Source organism: Choloepus didactylus, chromosome 8 (assembly GCF_015220235.1).
Source record: "Choloepus didactylus isolate mChoDid1 chromosome 8, mChoDid1.pri, whole genome shotgun sequence".
Taxonomy (NCBI): domain Eukaryota; kingdom Metazoa; phylum Chordata; class Mammalia; order Pilosa; family Megalonychidae; genus Choloepus; species Choloepus didactylus.
The window spans coordinates 103,332,850-103,350,095 of record NC_051314.1 but is presented as its reverse complement, the minus strand read 5'-3'; the positions used below and the strand labels follow the sequence as shown (position 1 = coordinate 103,350,095).

Below are 17,246 nucleotides of genomic sequence, written 5' to 3'. Positions count from 1 at the left end.
AAGCAAATTACCTGAAATACCGAACTACAAACGTCAAATTAGTAGACACAGTTTTTAAAGGTATCTTTAATTGCTTCGGCAAGTCAGTCTTGCAACATTTTAACAGATATTATGTTACTTTGCCTTAAGTCCCCACGGCACCTAATCCTAAGTATAAAAGTTATTTAAACGTGTTTTATCAAACAATGACCTATCAACTCTATTTAACTACCGATACCCACGCCTATTTTCTACTTCTAGTTGACACGTGACTGCCCGGGGGGTTCTTGCGTTAAGAAAAGTAGTGACACTCTGTTCTGTCTCAAAATCTCGCCCTGTCCTGCCCCTTTCCCATTTTCCCAAGCGGCGTGCGAAACTCAACTCCGAGACGAGGGCAAGCCCTAGATCTTTCTTAAAAAGAGAGGGAGTAGTGTGCTACAACGAATGTGACATATGTCTGAGTGACCGGCGGGGGTTCAGAGAACCAGGAGAACCTGGAACCGACCCGGCAGGTCTTCACAACGCGAGCCCCTCCTCGCCTGGGTACGAGAAAAAGCACCAGGGCACCGGTAAACGTGAGGAGTGAGTCAGGGTCAGCGGCTATAGGAAAGGCTCCTGAACTACTTATAGTTACAAGAAAGAGCAGAGAGCCGGACGGGGACAGCGGAGCTTTGGGTCGCAGCGCTAGCAAGTGTCCTGCCAGTAACGCCCCCAGGGGACGTGGAAAGGCTCCTCGGCCAGGGCCGCTCTCCAGAGAAGACTGATGAAGACAAGGAGGCAACCCCATGCCACGGTCTCAGCCCCTTAAGCGCATTCACGTTCCCAGCATCCCTGGAATAAACTGGGAACCAGCACCCAGCTGCATTTCAGCATTTTACCTTGTGCTACAGCCCCAGCCGACCGCCATCTTTCACAGAAGCCCGGGTCGCCCGGGCTCGCGTGTACCCGGAAATACCGCGAGAACAAAAGCGACCACCAAGCGCTGAAAACGTCAGAAGGGGGCCGGGACAACGTGTGGGTCTCGCGTTATTTCCTTTATTTACGAAGTGCCCAGGGAGTCAAGTGGCATGGCCAAGATGCAAAGGGCGTGGTTAAACTGAAAGGAGATTGAAATTTATTTTAGACGTAATCACGTGGACGCTCCGGAATCTACTGTTTTAGGAAGGGGGCAAGTTCCTTCCGACTAACACTTAAAAACCAGGAACTCGATCTCAACTCACACCGTACTTCTTTACTAATGAGAGCTTTAGGCGCAGAAATCATCACTTGGAACCCCGATGCGTATCACTCCTCCAACCTCTGCACCACGTTTTGTGTCTTCTCTTAGACTTTGCCTCTTTTATTTTTCCTAGTCAAGAACATTTAAGCTTCCTTTTTCAGGCATAAGAAACGCTTTTAATTATTTTTTCTAGATTGTAAACTCCGTAAGAAAGCACATCTGCTTTCTTCAGTCTTAGGTCTCCTGCACCGTCTCTTCACTAAGTATGTGTGGAGAAAAAAAAAAAAAAAAAATACTTCATTCATCTTTCCCTACCACTTCATAGGATGGAGGGGAGTTCCGAAAAAAGGTTATAAGGGAACTGCTTGAGAGTAAGCTCATGCTAGCTGCCTTTCACCCATCTGTTACCAGATTTTCCAATCAAACATTGAGATTTTAATTTGCTGATGTATTGACCAAAAAAGTCTTACAAAAGCATAATAAATAGTAATGCTTGTATAGTAAGCACTGTTTTAAATGCTTGACTGACCTTACCTTATTTAATCCTCACTATTCTTACGAGGTAGTATCATTATTTTCATCTAATACATAAGAAAATTGAGCTATGGAGAAATTAAGTGATTTAACCAAGTTGGAATAGCTGGGTGAGACAGATTCATCTGTGCTCTTGACCATAACACTGAACTGCACTTCAATGGAGCAAGTCCATCTTTTTATTTGGCGAGTTACCCGTTTTTGAAACATGAAATCACATTAAATTGAAACTATCTCAGAAAATAAGGGCAGATACAAAGTTTCCACTGATGCAATTTCATTTCCAGGCTTTCAGACCTGGGTTAGCCCAGTTAAATTTATTTGAAGTTCCAATCTCCTTCACATATTTACGAAGTATAGTGTTGTGGGCAAGATCATAGACACGGAAGCCAGGATTTCCTGGGTTAAAATTTCCAGTTCACCCACTTACTAATATATGACCTTAGGCACTTCGATCTGTTTGTATTTCAGTTTCCTCACCTGAAAAATAGACATGATAAAAATGCTTCATAGGGTTGTTGTAAGGGTTGAGTGTTTCTGAACTGCTTCTTGATTTTAGCCACAAAGTATCAGTAGCTCCTCCTTCTTTGTGTGTCTAAGACTGTTTGGGCTCTAGTTTAGACAGAAGTTGGCTGTTGTTCACTTAGTTACACCTGATCCCTGGTCTTCAGAGTAATCTACTTCCGGGAAAACAACTATTGCATGAGTTGGATTTCCCAATACAGTAAAATTGACTAATTTGATCCTGCCTATTTAAAAAACAACTCACCATCTTCCAAGCAAGCAAATGAAGACTGAAACTAATTTTTCCTGGAGATTTTAAATCTTGCTTAACTTTAAAGAGAGGTGAGTTCTTAATCCTATCTTATTGGTGCTATTAGACATGGAAAAAAAATTTTAAATCCCTTCCGTTATGCATTACCTGAAGAATAGAATCGGGAGATAGTTCCTAAGCTGGGATTAACAATTGGTCCAAAACAACAAGCATTTAGAAAAGATGCTCAAAAAGTGTTTTCATGCAGTTTTTTTTGTTCTCTACAGCTTGAGTAAAAGTTTTAGTAAGTGAGCAGCAAAATTAAAATTATTAAATTAATAATTTTCACAGTATGATGCCCCACCAGCACCTCAAACTCATTTATGTCCCAAATGGATTTTATAATTTATCCCCAAACCTAGTTTTTCCTTGGTCCCCAGAAAAGTCAACAGCACCTTGAACCTCAAATACAATCAGGTGAGAATCCTCTGTCTTCCTTGTCTCCTCCAATCACAGTGTCCAGTCCGTTTCAGCTCTAGCAAACCGGAACAAGGCGTAAAGTCTAAGAAACCATTGCCTACCACAAGATCCTGAAGATGCTTCCCTGCATTTTCCTCTAGGGGTTTTATAGTTCTGGATACAAAAAACAACTATATTTAGGTGTTTGAAGTTTTGAGTTAATTTTTTTAGATAGGGATTGTTCCAGTTTGCTAATTCTGTCATTATGCAAAATACCAGAAATGGATTGGCTTTTATAAAGGGGGTGTATTAGTCAGGGTTCTCTAGGGAAACAGAATCAATGAGAGAGATCTATAAATATAAGATTTATAAAAGTGTCTCATGCAACTGTGGGTATGCACTAGTCCAAATTCCATAGGGCAGGCAATAGACTGGCAAATCCAATGAAGATGTTCAATGAACTCCTCAGGAAACGAACTGGCAACTTCGACAAACTCCTCAGGAAATGCTTCACTGGTCAGCTGAAGAAGAAGTGAAGGTCCACTATCTGTCTTGCTTAAAAGTCTTCGACTGATTGAATTAAGTCCAGTTGACTATTCTCTCATTGTGGAAGACACGCCCTTTGTTGACGTCATCAGTCACAGCTGCAGCCAACTGATGATTTAATAAACCAGCCTGTTGGTTTATTAACCAGCCACAAACGTCCTCGCAGCAACAGTTAAGCCAGTGCTTGCTTGACCAGACAGCTGGGTCTGATCACCTGGCCAAGTTGACACATGAGCCTAACCATCACAGGGGGTTTAGTTGTTTACAAATTTACAGTCTGAAGGTCATAAAAATGTCCCAATTAAGTCATCAACATGAGTATACCTTCACTAGAGGAAGGTCAGTGGCATCCAGAAAACCTCTGTTAGCTGGGAAGGCACGTGGCTGGCATCTGCTGATCCTGGGTTGTGTTCCAGCTCTTCTCTGTGCTCCTGTGCATTCTTCAAAATGTTGCTCTTGGTGTATTTAGTCCTCCTTTAGCTTCTCCAGAGGAAACACTGAGCTAGCATCCCCAGAGTGTCAGCAAAAGTCTGCTTTCGGCAGTCATCTCCAAAATGTCTGTCTGAGCTGCTCTGAGGTCCTTCTGTTTGTGAGCTCTTTGATAGGACTCCAGTGATTGAATCAAGACCCACCCTGAATGGGCAGGGTCCATATCTCCATGGAAATAATTCAATCAAATGTTTCACCCACAGTTGATTGAGTCACATCTCCAAGGAAACAATCAAAGGATTCCAACCCAATCAACACTAATACTTCTGCCCCCACAAGATTGCATTAAAGAACATGGTGTTTTGGGGGACGTAATGCATCCAAACTGGTACAGGGATCTTCTTTCATTCATTTACATGTGGATACTCACACCTCCCAGCAACACCTGTTAAAGAGACCATTCTTTCCCGATTGAGTGGACTTGACAGCCTTGTCAAAAATCATTTGGCCATAGATGTGAAGGTCTATTTCTGAGCTCTCAATTTGATTCCATTTGTCATTATGTCTATATTTACACCACTACCATGCTGTTTTGACCACTGTAGCTTTATAATATGCCTTAAAATCAGGAAGTGTGAGACCTCCAACTTCATTCTTCTTTTTCACAATTGTTTTGGCTATTTGGAGCCTGTTACCCTTCCACATAAATCTGATAATTGACTTTTCCATTTGTGCAAGTCAGCTGTTGGAATTTTGATTGGGATTGTGTTGAATCTGTAAATCATTTTGGGTAGAACTGTCATCTTAGTGACATTTAGCCTTCCAATTCATGAACGCAGAATAGCCTTCCATTTGTATAGGTATTGTTTATTTCTCTTAGCAATGTTTTATAGTTCTCTGTGTATAAGTCTTTACATCCTTGGTTAAATTTCTTCCTAGATCTTTGATTCTTTTTGTTGCTACTGTCAGTGGAATTTTTTTTCTTGATTTCCTCCTCAGATTGCTCATTACATGATTTTTGCATGTTGATTTTGTGCCCTGCCACTTTGTTGAATTCATTATTTGTTCTAGTACCTCTGTTGTAGATTTTTCAGGACTTTCTATATATAGGAACATGTCAACTGCAAATAGTGAATGTGTTATTTTTTCCTTTCCAATTTGGATGCCTTTTATTTCTTTTTCTTTCCTAACTGCTATGGTTACAACTTACAATACAGTGAATAACAGTGGTGACTGTAGGCATCCTTGTCTTGTTCCAGATCTTAGAGAGAACACATTCAGTCTTCCAACATTGAGTACAATGTTAACTGTGGCTTTTTCATATATGCCCTCTAACATGTTGAGGAAGTTTCCTTGATTCCTATTTTTTGAAGAGTTTTTATCAAGAAAGGATGCTGGGTTTTTTCAAATGCCTTTCTGCATCAATGGAGACAATCATGTGGTTTTCCCCCTTTAAATTTGTTAATGTGGTGTGTATTAGGATTCTCTAGGGACACAGAACCAAAAGGAGATATCTCTATAAATAAAAGGTTTTATAAAAGTGTCTCATGCAACTGTGGGGATGCACAAGTATAAATTCCATACGTCATGAAAGCTGGTTTTCATCAAATTTCTCAGAAGAAGCTGGCTGGCTTAAGAAGAAATGAAGTCCTTTCTTCTGACTGCTGAAGTCATCACTCCTCCTTTTAAAGCCTTCAACTGATTGCATTAAATGTCTCTCATTGCTGAAGACACTCTCTTTAGTTGACTGTAGATGTAATCAGTCATATATGCAAGCAACTTACTAAGTCCAAGAAATGTGCTACAGTAATGGTTAGATCAGTGCTTCCTTGACCAGACAACTGGGTACCATTACCTGGCCAAGTTGACATATGAGCCTAACCATCACATGGTGTATTACACTAATTGATTTTCTTGTGTTGCACCACCCTTGCATACCTGGGATAAAACCCACTTAATCATGGTGTATAATTCATTTAATGTACTATTGCATTTGATTTGCCAGTATTTTGTTGAGGATTTTTGCATCTGTATTTCATTAGAGAAATTGTTCTATAATTTCTTTTCTTGCAGTACTTTTATCTGGCTTTGGTGTTAGGGTGATGTTGGCCTCATAGAATGAGGTAGGTATTTGTATTTGTATTTGTTGGGGTTCTGTAGAGAAATTTAGTATTTTTAGGGTTCTCTAAGGGAAAAGAACCAACAAGAGATATCTGTAAATATAAGATTTTATAAAAGTGTCTCATGCAACTCTGGGGATATATGAGTCCAAATTCCATAGGGCAGGCTGTGAACTGGCAACTCCGATGAAGGTGTTCAGTAAACTTCTCAGGAAACACTTTGCTGGCTAGCTGAAGAAGACTTGAAGGTTCTCTCTCTTTCTCCCTTAAAAGTCTTCAACTGATTGGATTTAATTTAGCTGATTGAATTATCTCATTGAGGAAGATACACCCTGCATTGATGTAATCAGTCACAGATACAGTCAATTGACTGATGATTTAATAAACCAGCCTTCTGATTTATTAACCAGCCACAAATGTCCTTGCAGTAGTGGTTAGGACAGTGCTTGCTTGACCAGACACCTGAATACCATCACCTGTTCAAGTTGACACATTAATCTAACCATCACACCCTCCTTGTGGTATTTGGATCTGTTCTTTTAATCCATTCTTATGGTTGCAGACCTATTGTGGGTGGTAACTTTTCGTTAGGTTGTTTCAATTAAAGTGTGACCCACCCAGTTCAAGTTGGGTCTTAATCCTTTACTGGAGCCCTTTAAGAGAGGATAAGAGACAGAAACACCCAGAGAGCTGAGAGAGAAATGCCCCAGAGTTGCTAAGAGAGAACCCACAGATGCTCAGAGAGAAAGCCACTGGAATCAGAAGGTGAAAGCAATGAAACCTGTAAGTGAAGGACCAGCAGACACTGGCCATGTGCCTTCCTGTATGAGAGAGGAACCCATGAGTGAAGGACCAGCAGATGCTGGCCAGGTGGCTTGCTATCTGACAGAGGAAACCTGGATGCCAGAAGCCTTTCTTCAGAGAAGGTATCCTCTTATTGGTGCCTTAATTTGGGTATTCTCATGGTCTTAGAACTGTAACTTGTAGCTTAATAAATCCCCATTGTTACGAACCAACCCATTTCTGGTATATTGCATTCCAGCAGCTTTTGCAAATCAAGACACTCCTGTTCAATTTTGGGGAAGATTTGAGGGGGGTTGGTATTAATTTTTCTTTGAATGATTGGTAGAATTCACCTGTGATGCCATTTGATCCTGGACTTTTCTTTATTGGCAGATTTTTTTAATTAAATTCAGTTTTACTGAGATACATTCACATACCAGACAATCATCTGTGGTGTACAATCACCTGTTCACAGTACCACGTTATAGTTATGCATCCATCACCCCAATCTATTTTTGAACATTTTCCTTACACCAGAAAGAATCAGAATCAGAATAAGAAATAAAAGTAAAAAAGAACACCCAAATCACTCTCCCCATCCCACACTATTTTTCATTTAGGTTTTGTCCCCATTTTTCTACTCATCCATCCATACACTGGATAAAGGGCATGTGATCCACAAGGTTTTCACCCTCACACTGTCACCCCTTGTAAGCTACATTGTTATACAATCGTGTTCAAGAGTCAAGGCTACTGGGTTGGAGTTTGATAGTTTCAGGTATTTACTTCTAGCTATTCCAATACATTAAAACCTAAAAAGTGTTATGTATATAGTGCATAAGAATGTCCACCAGAGTAACCTCTCAACTCCATTTGAAATCTTTCAGCCACTGAAGCTTTTTTTTGTTTCATTTCATGTCCCTCTTTTGGTCAAGAAGATGTTCTCAATCCCATGATGCTGGGTCCAGATTCATCCCCAGGAGTCATATCACAAGTTGCCAGGGAGATTTATGGTCCTGGGAGTCAGGTCCCACGTAGCGGGGAGGGCAGTGAGATTACCTGCCAAAGTGGCTTAGTTAGAGAGAGAAGGCCACATCTGAGCAGCAAAGAGGCACTCAGGGGGAGACTCTTAGTCACAATTATAAGCAGGTTTAGTCTCTCTTTTACAGTAACAGACTTCATAAGGGCAGGCCCCAAGACAGAGGGCTCAGCATACCAAGCTGTCAGTCCTCAATATTGTGAGAACATCAGCAACAATCCAGGTAAAGAAGTCCAACACTTCCACATTTTCCCCCTCCTCAGGGGTCCCTGCATATATATTTTTATTCTCCTCCCAAATTACTTCGGGATGTGTTGCTATTTCACCCTAATATTGGCAGATTTTTGGTGACTGATTCAGTCTCTTTATTTGCAATTTGTCTGTCGAGGTCTTCTATTTCATCTAGAGGTAGAGTGTGTTGAAATTGTGTGATTCTATGAGTTTGTCCGTTTCAACAAGGTTGTCTAATTTGTTGGCATACAATTGTTCATAGTATCCTTTTATGATCTTTTTTTATTTCTGTGGGGTCAGTAGTAATGTCTTCCATCTCATTTCTGATTTTATATATTTGCATCTTCTCTCTTTTGTTCTTTGTTAGTCTAGCTAAGGGTTTGTCAATTTTATTGACATTTTTGAAGAACCAACTTTTGGTTTTGTTAATTCTCTCTGCTGTTTCTTTAATCTCAATTTCATTTATTTTTGCTATAATCTTTGTTATTTCTTTCCTTCCGCTTGATTTGGGGTTAATTTGCTGTTCTTTTCCTAGTTCTTCCAGGTATGCAATTTGGACTTTGATTTCAGCTCTTTTTTCTTTCTTCATGCAAGGGTTTAGGGCTATAAATTTCCCTCTCAGCACTGCCTTCGCTGCATCTCATTAAGTTTTGATATGTTGTGTTCTCATTTTCATTCATCTTGAGATGGTTACTGATTTATCTTGCAATTTCTTCTTTGACCCACTGATTGTTTAAGAGTGTGTTGTTTAATGTCCATGTATTTGTGAATTTTCCAGCTCTCCATCTTTTATTTCCAGCTTTATTCCATTGTGATCAGAGAAAGTGCTCTGTATAATTTCAATCATTTTTAAATTTATTGAGATGTGTTTTGTGCCCCAACATGTGGTCTGTCCTGGAGAATGATCCATGTGCACTTGAGAAGAGGGTATATCCCACTGTTTTGGGTTGCAGTGTTCTATTTACATATATTAAGTCTAGTTCACTTATCATTTTATTCAAGTTCTGTAATTCCTTATTGGTCATCTCTCTAGATGTTCTATCTATTGATGAGAGTGGTATATTAAAGTCTACAACTATTATTGTAGAGACATCTATTTCTCCCTTCATTTTTGCCATACACTGAGGATGGCAGAGGTAAAAGAAAAAGTCTCAAGCCCTGATGACTCTGTAGTGCTGCCTACCAACCCTACCTGCCTCCAGACTTCATTTAGGTAAGATGAAACACTAATTTCTTCAAGTCACTATATTCAGGTTTGTTTAACCAGGAGCCAGAACACAATTGATAAGGGATTCAAGAAAATTTATAGTATTCTTAAGCTTTCTGGGAACAGAACCTCCCTTTGACATACAACATATGCATATTTGACTTACACTCATGTTTTCATGCATGAATGAAACTGGCCCAATTTCAATCTTTCCATGTTTCCAGACTTATCTCCCCAATCCAAAATCCACACTTGTGTGTGTATCATCCTCTGAAAACATTCACCATCAGTATAAGTATGGTGATTAAGGTCTGCATTCAGACAAACCTATGTGCCAGTTCTGCTTTGAAACCAGCTGTATGACTTAAGACAAGTCATGTGCCCTCTCTGAGCTTCAATTTCTTCATTGGTAAAATGGGAATGTTAATGCCTTTCTCATACAATCATGCTTAGAATGAAATTAATATATGTAAGATAGTTGGCACATTGAAAGCTCTTAAGTAGCCAAATGGGATTATCACTCCACAGTTAAATCCTTAATGGGAATTATAAAGAGAATTATTTTAAAACCTTGATAAATAAAAATAACTGAGTAATTGGAGAGATATATCATACCCTTGAATAGAAAGGTTTAATATGTAAAACTATTGTTTCCCTCAAGTAACATGATGCAGCCTCTGTCTGCCAAATAAACATTTATTACTAGATTTTGACCACCCTCAAATAGAGTTTAATCACATTTTACCATCCTGATAAAACTTCTGTCAGAGTGAGAATAAGTAAACAGCCTATAACTATCCTTAAAAAAATGCTTTTTGATTCATAAATTTCACACTATAAAACTCACTCTTTCTAAGTGTACAATTAAATTTCATGATTTTAGTGAAGTTATAGAGTTGTACAACTATCACCACAATCCAATTTTAGAATATTTCTATCACCCCCATTTTATTTTTACTCTCACTTGCAGCCCTATGTAACCACTGTTCTGCTCTCTGTCTCTCTAAATTTGTCTCTTCTAGGCATCTCCTGTAAGTGGAATCTTAATATGTAATCTTCACATCTGGCTTCTTTCACTTAGCATAATTATTGTGAGGTTCATCCATGTTTGTAACCATTCTCTTAACTATTCTCTTTAGTTAAAAAATAATAATTAAAAAATCTAGAGTGGGGGAACCATCCCTTAAAAAGCCTTATTTTGGGAAAATGTGCATGATAATAATAACTAACGTAAACTGGACATTTACTAGCACCAGCAACTGTTTTAAGTTGTTTAAATGTATTAACTTTTTTATCTTCAGGGTGTCCACATACATGTTTTTTGTTTATTACCTCTACCTTATAGATAAGAAAAAGGAAGTACAAATGAGCTAAGTAACTTGCCTAAAGTCTTAAGACTAGTTGATGTTGGAACTGGGATTTGAACCCAAGAAGTCTGTTTTCATAATCAACATTCTTAATCCCTATGCCCTTGAGTGGGGAGTGTTAATCAAATTATTAGCATTGCCTTCAAAACCTTTTCATAAGATTAGCTTTAATGATTAAATGAGGTAAACAGAAAATGCTAGTGAGCTATCTGGTACCAAGAAGATTAACAAACATTTAAAATCTGTTTTCCCTAGAGGAGAGTGAATGGTAAGAAGTATAACTATCAATGTTAAGTAAATGAAGTTATCCAACAGGCTTATTGTCACAAGTGACATCAGTGAACTCAAGTGACAATGACATTTTGGGTTTTCTAGGCAATATATGAGCCACAGAAGAATTCAAGGATTTAATACTCTGAATTTGTGGAGCTCCTAATTACCTGGATAAGAAAATGCCAACCCTAGAAAGAGATAAAATTCTCCTCAGAGAAATGATGTTATTAAACAAGCCTTTAATTATATTTCTGCTATTCGGTGCTTGACTTGCATGGAAGTATACGTAAGTTATGGAACAAGGACATATCTGTAAACCATCCAACTTAACTAGAAAATTACTACTTTTGAAATTACATGTGTGCGACTCCTCCATCCCATCCCACTGGTCCCTACTGCTCTTAACAGGATGTTACTATTCCCTTGCTTTTTTTAAAACCATATATGGGAGAGAACCTAAGATGGCGGCTAGGTGAGACAGGGCAAAAAAACACCTCCTTGAAAAATACTAGATAAAAGCCAGAAAGTGACCCAGAACACCAGTTCCAGAGATGCACCAGCCAGACAAGGTCTGCTAAATCTACAGGGACCGTGCTTGTGGTGAAACTGGGAGCCTGCATTCTGAAATGAGTGAGTAAGCTGGCTGAAAGTCCTGCGGCCGCTCTGCAGTGTGGGGAAACCATGGGTGGGCATTTGGAGATGGACTAGTTCTTTTTAAAAAAACAAAAAACAAAAAACCAGGAGTGGCTGTGGTTAGATGGTGAGAACCACACAGTGAAGCATGGCAGGAGTGGGCTAGGCCAACGTCTCTGTGTCTGGCATGGAAGATAGCTCACTGCTGATTGTCCTGGGGCCATGGGGGTAGAGGGGAGCCAAAAGGAGAAAGAAATCATGCCCCTTGCAGCCATCTCCCCGGTGGGCTGGGGACACTCCTGCCCAGGCTGGAGCTATAGCCCAGAGCCAGGCCAAGGGTCCCAGTGTGACAGAGAGTGATTCCCACAGCACCGCGCACATGCCACAATATCAGCCATAGACTGTGGCCTTTAGTGCACCCAAAGCTAATTGTCCCAGAGCTCGGAAGGCGGAGAATGCCCCTGCACAGCCCGGCAGCCCAGGGCTTCCTTGGAGGGCCAGCACACACTTGTGATGTGGCACAACCTTCCCTCAGCAGAGGTCCTGGGAGAGCACAGCTGAGAAGGGGGGCCCACTCAGAAATCCCAGGGACCCTATGCCAATACCAAGGACTTCTGGGTCAGCAGCAGAGTCAATCTGTGGCAAGACTGAAATGAAAGCTTAGACTCTTGCAACAGCCTTAAATCTCCAGGAACACCTGGGAGGTTTGACTATTCAAGCTGCCCTGCCTCCCTAACCTCCCAGACACATGCCCCACATTCAGGGCGGACAGCACCAACAACACACCCAAACTTAGTGCACCAATTGAACCCCACAAGAATCAGACCCCCACACACCACAAAGACAAACTTGGGGAGAACTGACTTGAGGGAAATAGGTGACTTGTGGCCGCCATCTGCTGGTTAGTTAGAGAAAATGTACGCCACCAAGCTGTAGATCTGACAAATTAGAGACTGGTATTTTTTATATCCTGAAAGAACCCTATCAAGTAAAGCAAATGCCAAGAGGCCAAAAACAACAGAAAATCTTAAAGCATATGATAAAACCAGATGATATGGAGAATCCAAACGCAAACACCCAAATCAAAAGATCAGAAGAGACACAGTACTTGGTGCAATTAATCAAAGAACTACAGACAAACAACAAGAGCATGCCACAGGATATAAAGGACATAAAGAAGACCTAGAAGAGCATAAAGAAGAAATTGCAAGAGTAAATAAAAAAATAGAAGATCTTATGGAAATAAAAGAAACTGTTGGCCAAATTAAAAAGACTCTGGATACTCATAATACAAGATTAAAGGAAGTTGAACAATGACTTAGTGTCCTCGAGGACCACAGAACAGAAAATGAAAGAACAAAACAAAGAATGGGGAACAAAAATCAAAAAAATTGAAACGGATCTCAGGGATATGATAGATAAAATAAAACATCCAAATTTAAGACTCATTGGTGTCCCAGAAAGGGAAGAGAAGGGTAAAGGTCTAGAAAGAGTATTCAAAGAAATTGTTGGGGAAAATTTCCCAAACCTTCTACACAATATAAATACACAAAGCATAAATGCCCAGCAAACTCCAAGTAGAATAAATCCAAATAAACCCATTCCAAGACATATTCCGATCAGACTGTCAAATACTGAAGAGAAGGAGCAAGTTCTGAAAGCAAGAGAAAAGCAATTCACCACATACAAAGGAAATAACATAAGACTAAGTAGTGACTACTCAGCGGCCACCATGGAGGCAACAAGGCAGTGGCATGACATATTTAAAATTCTGAGAGAGAAAAATTTCCAACCAAGAATACTTTATCCAGCAAAACTCTCCTTCAAATTTGAGGGAGAGCTTAAATTTTTCACAGACAAACAAATGCTGAGAGATTTTGCTAATAAAAGACCTTCCCTTCTTCAGATACTAAAAGGAGCCCTACCAACAAAGAAACAAAGAAAGGAGAGAGAGATATACAGAAATTTAACAGACATATATAAAACATTACATCCCAAATCACCAGGACACACATTCTTCTCTAGTGATCACGGATCTTTCTCCAGAATAGACCATAGACTAGGACATAAAATAAGCCTCAATAAATTAAAAAAATTTTGAATTTATTCAAAGCACATTCTCTGACCACAATGGAATACAAATAGAAGTCAATAACCATCAGAGACTTAGAAAATTCACAAACAGCTGGAGGGTAAAAATGAGGGGGAGAATAAAATATTCCCAGATAATCAAAAGCTGAGGGACTTCATCACCAGTAGATCAGTCCTATGAGAAATGCTAAAGGGAACTGAGGAGGCTGAAAGGAAGGAACACTAAACAATTGACTGAAACCACATGAAGAAATAAAGATTTCCAGTAAAGATCACATGGAAAATATAAATACCAATAGTACTGTATTTTTGATTTGTAACTCCACTGTTTACTTCCTACAGGATCTAAAATACATAAACTGTAATGACAAATCAGTGGTTTTGGACTCAATGTAAAATATGTAATTTTTGACAAGAACTACATAAAGGTGGGGGAATGGAGGAGTATAGGAACATAGTTTATGTGTCCTATTGAAGTTAAGTTCATATTAAAGAAAAACAAGATTGTTATACATTTAAGATATTAAATTTAAGCTCCACGGTAAACACAAAGTATCAGAGAATATGACCATAGAGATGAAAAGTAGAGCACGGGTTATGAGAAGTGGGGGAAGGGGCAATGGGGAGTTGAGAAATGAGTGTAGGGTTTCTGTTTGGGGTGAAGGGAAACTTCTAGTAATGGAAGGTGGGAAGGTGATAGCATTACAACATTCTAAATGTGATTAATCCCAGTAATGGAATGCTAGGAAGGAGTTGGAATGGGAAGATTTAGGCTGTATATATGTTTCCACAATTGAAAAAAAAAAAAAGAAAAAGACAGTCTAAATAGATAATGACAATTAAATGCCAAGGATGATCCTGATGGGATCTGAGGATGGAGGACAGGAGGCTCAAAGGGACACAGTTGGGACATAAGAAAAAAAAAAAAGGAAATATAGAATGTAAGCTTTGTATCAATGTTGAATTTCTTGAACTTCTTAGCTGCGCTTAATGGGATTGCATAAGAGAATGTTCTTTTTCATGGGAATTGTAGATGTGAATTATATTGTTTGTTCAAGGATGTGTGCAGCTTGCTCTCATAATGTTCAGAAGACAGAGCAACAGATGGATGATAGATAGGGAGAGAGGGAGTGAGGGAGGGAGGGAGGGAAAGAAAGAAATGGTGGCATGACAGGATGTTAAAGTTGGTGGATCGGGGTATTGGGGGAGGGGGGTCAGGGTATGCTGGAGTTGTGTATGGGTTTTGTATTGTTTTTGCAACTGTTCCTGTAAGTTTGAATTTATTTCAAAATGAAATTAAAAAAAAAACATGTATGCAAGTAAGTCTAAACAAAATACTGTATACTTTTGCTTGTGTTTGAATTTGTATGGTATCTCAAGTTCTGAAACTTTTTTTGGAAAAAAAAATAGAAACTCAGCATTGTTTCTAAGATTCACTTCTCAAGCCTGTGACAATGTTTCATGGATTTATGCTGCTGTGAGAGTACAATGCATTTTCTTTATCCATGCTCCTGTAGTGGGTATTTGGATTTCCAGCTTTTTGCTGACATTAACATTTCTATAAACATTCTTGTACATGTCCAGTGGTCCGTGGTTGCACCACTTTCCTCCAGGACCATTGTTCTGAAGCTTGGCTACACACATTAGACTCACACAAGGAGCTTAAAAAAATCATTCCCTTTGACCAGATATTTATATTTAATTGCCGCCATGGATGAAGACAATGCCCTCGGACATATGCCGAGTAAGAATTGCAGATTTGCAGAATACTGGCATCTTTAACTTTACATAAAGTTGCCTGAGAGTTTTTCTAAGCTGATAATTCCTAATTATACCCTTCTACCAGCCTTGAGTTTCTCTCACTCCATATCCTCACCAGCTCTTGATATTATCATACTGTGATTTTTGCTAATTTAGAGAATGTAAAATGGCACCTCACTGCGCTTTTAGTTTGTATTTCTGATTACTGATGAGATTGAACACTATTTTTTACATGCTTTTATTTAGCTTGTATTCAATATAATTTCCTCCCTAATTTTTCTACTGAATTGACTCTCCCCACTGCCCAAAGGAGTTCCAGGTATACACTGGAAGTGGACCCTGGCCCTCAAAACCCAGGTTCAGGGGACTTGAACTTCTGTACTAACTTCCCGATCCAATTTTACCTTGGTGACTGATTTATCCACTCAGATGTCCGAACCTGGAACTAGAAACCATTTCTCTTTGAAGCTTTAATGCACCAAGGGCCTGGAGTGCCAGTAGGACAGAAGAAAACCCAGTTGCCAAGCCTCTAGACTAAAAGAGTTTAGTGGCCGCAAAAGGTTCGATTACCGTGCTTACCTGTCCTGCTGGAGCTTTAGAACTTCAGGCAGTAGGACTCCTCACTTCTAAAGGACTTGTCCCACCAGAATCACCCAGTTGATACCAAACATGGGGGATTCCCTGCTTGATGTGCTCAAATAACTAATTCCTGAGACACCAGGGCTTCAAAGAGAGAGTTCATTGCTGAGTGTGAAGCAAGGAGAACAGATGACCTATCACCCTAAAATCTATTTCCCCAAACTGCAGTAACTCTAATAATTTTATAGTATCAAAAGATAGGCAGGTTTTAGAATAATGGCTTGAGATGAAATTAAAGATGGTATAATTATTGGGTACATGCAGACTGATTAGGTTAACGTTTAAACTACTGTGCATGTCAGGTGGGACAATTTGGTTAGATCCAGCTTCTTCTAGGATTTGGGGTGGGTTAGTTCTGGGCTAACTCAAGTTCCTTCATTAATAAACATTAAGGGGTTGTCTTTGTGATCGTAAGACTCCAAAGTTGTAAAACAGGATAACAGGGTACAAGCAAGACCAGTCATGAGGTTTTTACAATCACATGGTAAAGGTTATATAGTTTTACAATCATTATCAAAGATCGAGGCATCAGGGTTATAGTTCAGTGGGTTTCAGTAATTTCAGGTATTTCCCTTTCGACTATTCTACAATACCCTAGAAAGTAAGAAAAAAGCATCTATATAATGATTCAGTCATCCTAATTATTTGTTAATTCTTAATTTTTTGGTTACAAAACTGCAAGATTGCAGTGAGCAAAAAAGCTTCGCATACTTCTGACATTTTAGATACTTTAGCCTGTCTCTAATTCTTTAATATCATCTGATGAGAAATAGATTTGACCAAAGAAATTAAAATGGCACAAAACCAATTAACAAGAGAACTAGGGAATTCCTGTTGCAAATCTCTCGTTTTACTCAAGTCCCTATCAAAAAGAGTACTATTGAAATCAATGAAAGTAGTGCAACTTCAGACCAATATTCACATTAAAGGTTTTCAGTAAATACCAGGGTATTTATAACACTTCCCCTGTGTGGCATTTGCAAAAGAGAGGAAAGGCTGAAACAGAAAGAAAAGGTGTTCTGGTTTGCTAATGCTGCCATTATGCAAAATACCAGAAATGGATTGCTTTTATAAAGGGGGTTTATTTGGTTACAAAGTTACAGTCTGAAGGCCATAAAGTGTCCAAGTTATGGCATCAACAATCGGGTACCTTCACTGGAGTATGGCCAATGGTATCCAGAA

The 17,246-nt window shown here is 39.3% G+C and overlaps 1 protein-coding gene across 1 annotated transcript in view; it reads right to left on the bottom strand.

Annotated features, from left to right (window-relative positions):
• The window catches only part of ERGIC2 (ERGIC and golgi 2), a 50,496-nt gene extending 49,576 nt beyond the window's left edge, over positions 1-920 (bottom strand). Inside the window, exon 1 of the mRNA XM_037845231.1 lies at positions 858-920. The gene's annotated coding sequence lies outside the window, so the exon portion shown is untranslated. The remainder of the gene's footprint in view (positions 1-857) is intronic.
• Positions 921-17,246: the final 16,326 nt, after the last annotated feature.